Raw genomic sequence first — 8,861 nt, forward strand, 5'->3', positions numbered from 1 at the left:
GGGGGGGGTGTTCATTTGTCGGATTTCATTTGTTTTGGGTTTTTTTGTTTGTGCCCATTGCCTCTTCTCCTGTCACTGGACACTGCTGAGAAAAGCCTGCCTCTTTCTTCACCCCCCCTTATCAAATATTTGTAAACAATGATAATAAGATCCTCCTGGAGCCTTCTCTTCTCCAGTCCCAGCTCTCTCAGCCTTTCCACATATGCAAGTCCTTTACTAGTCCTTTGTGACCCTGCACTGGATTTGTTCCTACTGAGTCTATATCTTTCTTGTACTGGGGGACCCAGAACTGGACTGAGCATTCCAGGTGGGGCCTCACTAGTGCAGAGTAGCAGGGGATAACCTCCGTCAATCTGCTGGCACCATTCAGGGCACTACTGGCTGTCTTTGCTGTAAGGTTCAGTTTGTCCCCCAGGATTCTCAGGTCTTTTTCTGCAAAGCTGCTTCCCAGGTGGTTGGTCCCCAGTGTGTAGTGGTGCCTGGGCTTGTTCCTCCCTAAATGCATTTCTACTTCACAAGATTCCTCTAAGCCAAATTTTCCAGCCTATCCAGGTCTCTGTGAATGGCAGCACAACTATCTGGTGCATCAGCCACTCCTGCTATTATAGATTATCTGCAAAACTGCTGAGAATATGCCCTGTCCCAGCATCCAGGTTTTTAATGGAGGTGTTAAACAGTATCAGCCCTTGTATCAACCCCTAGGGTACTCCACTGGTGACTTGGTGACATTTAAGCAAGTTGTAGTTAATACCATCTCATATTTTATTCATGCAATGCAAAATATTTTTTCTAGGTGATTTTGGTAATTGCAATTCTTCAATTACTTTCAAAGGCATTTTTCCCATTTCAAAAATAAAGGCATAATGACCATTCTCACATCTAGGCCTTAGTGAATTGCTTCCATAGTTGAGATCTGGCATCAGGATGGTCGGAGTTCAGCACTGCTTTATGTAACAGCTTGTATTCGTTCACAATATTTACAGTGTGCTTTAAAAGCAAAGTCATCAATTCACCCTGGGTGACCAAACTAGTCAGACTTCAGTCAGATGTCAAATTTGGTGTTACTTCTTTGAGTGATTATTAATATGGAGTCTCATGCTCTACAACACTGCTAAATAGACTTTTAAAAACATTTGTGTTATATCTGAGAACATCAGTCTTCCCTCCTACCACACAAATTTTGCAGTTACAAGGTCTGACATGAGTCTCATGGCTGCTGAAGACGATGAATACTCTGATCTCCAAAGGGGAGGTGGAGAGGGCACAACCTGTGAACTCCTCAGCAGAACTCTGTTAGCGCTTCTCCAAAGAAAGGTGCCCAGCACAGCTGTTCTTTCCGTGCCAGCGAACTTGCACATGTGCTACTGTCTCCCTGCTGAGTTCAAACATACCTAGCTAAGGTCTTTGATGTAGCAGTAGTCACTATGAATAGTCTAGTCATTTGAGGGCTTACCAGTCATTATGAAAGCAGGTGAAAGTCTGCGTATTTGGGGCCCAGGACATTCCCCTCACTGTTTTGCAAATCACTTGAATTATTCAAAAGTTTCTAAACTCCCTTTTATGGCAGATGGGATTAAGCAATAATATTTTACAAAGACTTTTTATTCTGCTGCCTTCCTCTGCTACCTTCCAGACCAAAAGTGATGTTTGTTCCTTGTGTTAGACGCCACTTATTCTGCCTGATAAATGTTATCAGTGGTCAGAGGGATGCACAATTTTATTTCCAAGCCTGATGGAGAGACGTAGTTGTGCTAAGAAAAGCAGGTGGATCAAACGCAGGGTGTATTTGCTGGTAGTCTAGATAAGTCAAAGATATATACTAGACATATATTGCCCAGTCACTTCAGATATATTGAGTACATCGTTCCTGAGAGAGCAGGATACTCTCTTACAGGCTATTTCCAGGGGTAGGGTATTCCCCCAAAGGGAATCCACCTTCTGTTCCAGAAGCAGCCTGCAAGTGATCATACACTTTCTTGACCCTGTCATTAGGGAAATGAGTGTGCATCTCCTTCAATGCCCATGCCACCTGAAATGTTTAAGGCAGAAGTAACGGCGATGCTATCAGTCACTGTAATTCTCATCAAAATACTTATTTTTCTCACTGTAGAACCCCTGAAGTTATTCACATTGGTGATTCCACTTTTGATAGTGGAAATTTTCATCACCAAGGCCCTGATTCATTCTTATTTGTGATGCAGCTACTTGATGGTTGACTTTGGGGCTAAGATACAAACACCTGACTTTATCCACAAGAAATACTTGTTGGACAGATACTTGTGAGCAAGGGAATAGCCCTGTCTAATTTTTTTTTATCATACCTTAGCTGAATTTGACCCACCAAAAGCATTATCTTTTAGATGCTTTTTCAGGTTTGGCTTGTTTTTACTGTGGTGGTTCTTCTCTCGTTAAGCAAATTTTATTAGTTTATAGAACCCAGCTATTAAGAAGAAAATCTGTACTGTCATTATCTATTGCTAGAAGATGCAAAGAACAGATACTATCTAAGGCATATTAAGAGTGTCGTAGGATGGAGTCATCTTACTTAGCAAGTGTGGGAAACTCAACAGAATGAATATGTTCTTTCAGGCCTGCAGAGCTACCATGGGGTGCCGTTTTCACAGCTGTATAGTATATTTAGAAGCAAAGTGTGCCTGTGACTATGTTTTTTTTTTAAACAGGTTTCTGAATTCCTTCCAGAAAGTCAGGGTCACTCACTGTGTTTGCATATTATGTGCTTGTCGATACTAAAAGCAGAGATACTCTTGTAGCTGTAAATATGCTCCTAGAACAGTTTTCCCCCTTTATAATAAAACCTTTTAACACTTTCAGGATTTGCAAGGAAGAGGAATGGGCAGTGCTCCTGCTTTCTAGCTGTATGCCAGACAAGTAGAGGGGTCTGGCTTTTATGAGCCCCAACAGATATTGCTGAAGGTAATTTTGTGATAAAAAGCACTGTGTAAATGTCTATATAGTATGAATATATATATAGTAAAGTTTTTCAAAAAGAGAAAATCACCTCATCTTTTGTGTGCAATGATTATAGTGCTTGTTTTGAAAATAATTTTTTTTTGTGATACCCAATGAATTTTTCTGAATACTGGTAGAAGTCAGAATAGAATGAGGCTGTGTTACAGTTGAAAAGAAGCCTAAGTAGGAAAGTTTTGTCTTTACTTCCTCCTTTTCTATGTAGTCCCACTTATCTTGCTGATAGCAGTGAAAAATCCGGGTGGTCCTGCAGTCCACAAAAGTCATCCTTGTAAAATCAAGTACACTAAAAATAGCAGTTCAGGACTGACCATGTGAAGCAGTGAGATACAAGTACTTTTAATATCTGATTCTTGTAATGCAAGCCAGTTAGCTTTTTCTCCTTGGAAAGAAAGTCAAAGGATCAAAACTGAAGAGTATTGGTTCACCGTGGTGTAACAGGTTGGGTGACACTAAGTTGGGTGGGAGTGTTGGTCTGCGGGAGGGTAGAATCATAGAATATGCTGAGTTGGAAGGGCGTCATCAGAATCACCAAGTACAACTCCTGGCCCTGCGCAGGACACCCCAAGAATCATATCCTGTGCCTGAGAAGTTCAACACTTCTTGAACAGTCAGGCTCGGTGCTGTGACCACTTCCCTCAGAAGCCTGTTCCAGTGCTCAACCACTCTCTGGGTGAAAAACCTTTTCCTAAACCTCCCCTGACAGAGCTTCATGCTGTTCCCTTGGGTCCTGTCACTTGTCAAGAGAGTGAAGAGATCAATACCTGCCCCCTGCTTCCCCTCCTGAGGAAGTTGTAGACTGCAACAAGGTCTCCCCTCAGTCTCCTCTTCTCCAGGCTGAACAGAACAAGTCACCTCAGCCACTCCTCCTCATACGGCTTCCCCTCAAGGCCCTGCACCATCTTTGTTGCCCTCCTTTGAACGCTTTCTTAAGAGCTTAATATCTTTTTTATATTGTGGTGCCCAAAACTGCTCACAATATTCAAGGTGAGGCCACACCAGTGCAGAGCAGAGCAGGACAATCCCCTCCCTTGACTGGCTGGCGATGCTTTGCCTGATGCCCCCCCAGACACAGTTGGCCCTCCTGGCTGCCAGGGCACTGCTGACTGATATTCAACTTGCCATTGACCAGGTCCCTTTCCCGGTGCTGTTCTCCAGCATCTCATTCCCCAGTCTGTACACACAGCCAGAGTTGCCCCATCCCAAGTGCTTACCCTTGTTAATCTGACACTTGCCCTTGTTAAACTTCATACATTTGGGGTTGCCCATCTCTCTGATTTGCTCTGCAGGGCCTCTCTGCCCTCAAGGGGGTCAACAGCTCTCAACTCCCAGGAATACTCTTGCATAGTATTCCTTCAAGTTCTGTGTCTAAGTCATTAATGAAGGCATTTTTTCCTCCTGAATAAATTCCTAGAAATCAGATCACTCTCTGGACTTCCTATTGCATTCACAGTTTGGGAGCAAGGTAAAGCAATGTCCAAAAATCTCCAGCTGAGACTTTACTTGCATCATCTGTGCCAAATGTTAAAACCTTGTCATGGTCAAAATATAGCTGCGGCTTCTCCCATTACCAGAAGAGTTGTTATGCTGTCCTAAAAAGAAATTAGGTTATTTTTTCAAGTCTTGTTCAACATATAGTAATTGTCACTTGTCATCTTTGAGGTGCTTTCAAAGGGTCCTGATTATCTTTTCAAACATTTGAAGGAAAATTGAAGATGAGCTGCCTAGTTTGTAAAGTACCACCTCCATACAAACAAAAAAAAATTGAAGCAGCACTATCTGTTGTTTCCACAGTCTTTTGATTTCCTGTGGTCATTAGAAATAACTGCTCTAATGAGATCAATTTCAAAACAAAGTTCATCAAGCATGGCTAATTAGTAATGGTTGGGTGGTTTTCTCACTTTCTAAGCTTTCTCTCAGCTCCTTCTACATACTTAGGTTAAAGTCTTAATTGCACTCGTAACTGTTTATCTGACCCTTTTGCAAAAGATTGTTGCAGATCAGATAATATGATTTCTGGGCATCAGCTAAAGAGGTGATGTCTTTGCCTACCTGCTGGGAATTGTATCACCACTTTCTGGTGGGTTTTTGTTTGTTTGTATTTAATACTACTGGGTTTATAAGAAATTGTTTTGGGGTTTTTCTTCCAATTTCATCTCTTTGTCTCCAGGTACTCTTACCATTTTTAAACTTCTTTTTCTACAGACTTTTTACTTGAGTTTAGTATGAATAAAGAATTCACAGTTTACTGAAGTCGGTGGTCTATAATTTCATTCCTCACACTGAAGTTGTTTGAAGCCATGCCCTTGATCTAAAGTTTCTAACTTTTTTTCCCTTTTATTTTTCAGCCTATGCTCAAGTTCTCCAGGTACTGAAGTCTGATTTTGTCAGTGTGGAGAAGGGAGATTGAGAAATGTCCCCTTTTGAAATAAGTTCACAGAGATTTTCTTCAAAAACCTGTAGTTCTTCCTGTATTTTGGACTACTAAGCAAGCATATGAATCTCTGACAAGTAAAGCAAGATTTCCATCAGTTCCCCATTTTTAATAAACTTTGTCTCTTGTGATTTGTATTTTGGTACTAATACTTCTCATACTAATTGATTTATAATCTTGTTCATTGTATTAAGACTTTCAGCTTTTCCTCATCTTTACTGTGTATTTGTACAACCATATAAGACTGGTTTCATTCACTCTTCTCTCTCATTGCTTAATTATTACTATATTTATAAATAAATTGTTTATAAATAAATAATACATTTTAGGCCAATGTTCAGGTTGCCTTATTATTTTCCTGTATGCATATCTAACTGCCCCATTCAATCCTTATTTAAAATGCTCCTCACTAGGTTAAGAAACCAGTGTGCTAGATGGAATCTTTGTCTAATAGCTTGTTTAGGTAGGCTTGTCCCCAGAAGTGTCCAATATCAAAGAGTTAAAAAACACTATATCTAAATGTTATCAGTTCAGTGACCTCTCCCATGCCACTTTCAACAATAATTAACAGTGCTGTTTCAAGGAAGATTTAAAAAAATGTTCTTATGGGATTGCATTGAATTGATGCAGCCAGTTTAGTTCACGCTTAGTTCACTTGAATTATAAAATTCAAGTACTTTAGGAGGTTTACAAATTGCTTAAAAGGCCAGTTGGATGTAAGCTTCTGAAAACTTTTACTTATGCTGTCTTTTTACTTTGTGGCGTGTTTTAATACTGTCTTGAAAATGCAACATTGAACAGCATCTTCTAAAATGGCTTTACTTTTCTGCAGTTTTCAGTGCAATGAGTTCAGCAAGAAAGTTGTAGCTACAGGCAGTACAAACTGGAGATCAGACCCTGATTCCAGGACAAGTTTGGCATTTGATGTTGGGCAAGTCACTTAATTTTTTTGTAGCTTACACTGTAGCTGTGGTCTGTAGGATGAGTGCAAGGGCTTCATCCTTTTTTGTAAAGCACTTTTAGAGCTGCGATCAAAGGCACCATGTTTCAGTGGTAAACAACAGCTGCAGCAGTTAATGCCTTGACTTCACACACAAAGGGGAGCTCTAACACTCAGCCTCCGAACTGAATTAACTGCAGCTGTACATACTTTTCCTCCACAGCAGAGGTTTCCTGCAAGTTAAAGTTTAACTTTGGTGAGGAATAATTCCAGTCACAACTGGTTGCAATGACTTAGCCAGTAACTGCCACATTAGGGATATAATTACACAGAGTTCAGTGGGGTTTTTTTAAAGAATCTCATGATTGATCAAAGCTATTACAACTTAGCATTGATTTCCTGTTTCATGCAACAATGCTGTTACATTGTTCTCTGCCACACTAAATTCATCAGGATACTAGGTATTTTCTTTTGACTGAATTAAAGAACTCTATTTCAACTGCTGCTGCTTAATGCTACTCTTGTAAATCTTGTAAATGGAGTTGCTCCCCATTTATGAGGGGCAGCAAATATGCAAATATTGCTTAAAGAAGAATGATGTTGCAGCTTATTGCCCCAAACGTTAGGATAAGTGCCTCACACTGTCCTTTACCATAGCATTATCTCTTAGAACTGCTCCATCTTTACCTTGGAGAAGGGATTTAATAAATTAATATGAATCATAAGGATGAGGGAGAAGAGTTACTCCATCATATAGATTTAGGCATCTGACTCTATACAGAAATAAGTACCTGCTGTGAATTGGAAGAAGAGCGAGCTCTGAATGGGTCTCTGAAGGCTCAGCTGATGGTATAGAAAGTCTTGGCTCATAACTGAGCAGCAGAAATCGAATGCCTAAAGCTATGCTGTAAATCTCATCTCCCTAAAATACAGATCATGCAGTAGTACATTGCAGAGCTGGTGGGAGAAACAGTTCATTACTACCAGTGTTGACCACCAGTATCTATGTGTGTTAAGAGTAAGAATATGAGATATAATTAGTCAATAAGCTTGAAAGACTGTGTGGTTTAAAGCCTCCAGCTTCAAATTCCAGAGGTAAGCAGCCGATGGAAGAACTGCATGATAGCACTGTGTCACGCCAAGAGTCAGTTCCTTAAATAAGCCAAAATGCAGTTCTCTGCCTTTAAAGCTAAATACCTAAAAAAGCTGAGGAGATGTTTTCTACAAAGTCTGTACTGATTAATAGTCACCTTTTTATTATCTTTATTTTTTGATCATGCAGCCTTCAAGTGGGCAGGTAACCTGCCTACCGTGTTTGTACACAAATGGTGGGACAGTCAGGGACCCATAGGAAACCACAGCCAATCCCTTTTATTTCATTGATATATTGCTTGTACTTATATTTAGAAGCAGAGCAGGTTGAAGCTTTTCAACGATACTTTTTTGACAAAAGAAAAGCAAAATTGTCAAATCCCAAAACTTTTTGTCAACATGTGTGTTTGATAACCAGCATATCCTTGCTTTATCTCTGATATCCTAATGTTTTCCCATCACTGAGAAATTATAAGTCTCTTTATTGAGGTAGAAGTGTCTTAAAGGGACACCTCGGATTTACTTGAGCTTCATGTATCTTCATGGATTTCTTACAAGTGATTTTCCTGTTAGTGGAGTGTTTTGAAGTAAAGTTCATCACACAAAAACTTGAAATGAATAGATGCCAAAAGCTCTGAGTCTTTTCAGATAAGACAAAATAATTCTGAAGAGGAATCTACTTCTAGAGAACATACTTTGGGTATGGTACTAAAAACTAACTTCTTAACCTCTTTTTCTTAAGAGTAGAAACACAGCACTCACATCATGGCCAGACTTCAACATACTTTTAGTTCTCTACTTGTCGAAGAAAAAGATTCTACTCCTCTTTCTCCGGACTACTGTAGAGAGTTGATAGCTGAGCAAGTCACAACTGATTGCATTTCAGCAATAACTGCTGCTTTCTTCTGCGCCCTCAGCCTTGTACCTTTGTCATAGGATTTTAAACAATGTTACAAATGCCTTTGGAAGGTGTTATAGAAGCCTAAGATTTTCTGTATTTAATGATATTTCAGTTGCTTGCTCCTTGATATGTTAGATATGCTCATTTGATGGACAAGTATGCTAGTTTTCATAAGACCTACCGTAATCAACTTTCAGATGTAATTTGAATCATGTGCTGAGTGGATGAGAAATAATAAATGAAAAGTGATATCTTGTAAACCTGTGAACTTAAAACCAGCTACTACCAGAGAAAAAGTTTGCCCAGTGGCACTTCATGCAGTAGATTAACTTGTTGAGAGACTAAAGAGGAAATCAAGATTAATCTACTCTCCTTGGTGAACCTTGGAAACTGTCCAAATTACGACAACTGCATTAGCTAGGATGTGCAAATGCAGGGGTTTTGCTGCGAGGAAAAACTTCAACAGTCATTCTTTTGGTACCCAAAGCTCAAATAGAGGCAACTGC

General features: G+C 39.9%; 1 protein-coding gene across 2 annotated transcripts in view; it reads left to right on the plus strand.

Annotated features, from left to right (window-relative positions):
• LOC108498640 (mitogen-activated protein kinase kinase kinase MLK4) overlaps positions 1–5,702 on the plus strand; it is a 49,518-nt gene extending 43,816 nt beyond the window's left edge. For both annotated transcript variants that reach the window (XR_001875251.1, XR_001875252.1), the window contains 2 exons: positions 2,833–2,934; positions 5,337–5,702. The gene's annotated coding sequence lies outside the window, so the exon portion shown is untranslated. The remainder of the gene's footprint in view (positions 1–2,832; positions 2,935–5,336) is intronic.
• Positions 5,703–8,861: the final 3,159 nt, after the last annotated feature.

This window comes from Lepidothrix coronata, unplaced genomic scaffold (genome assembly GCF_001604755.1).
Source record: "Lepidothrix coronata isolate B3197 unplaced genomic scaffold, Lepidothrix_coronata-1.0 Scaffold61, whole genome shotgun sequence".
NCBI lineage: Eukaryota > Metazoa > Chordata > Aves > Passeriformes > Pipridae > Lepidothrix > Lepidothrix coronata.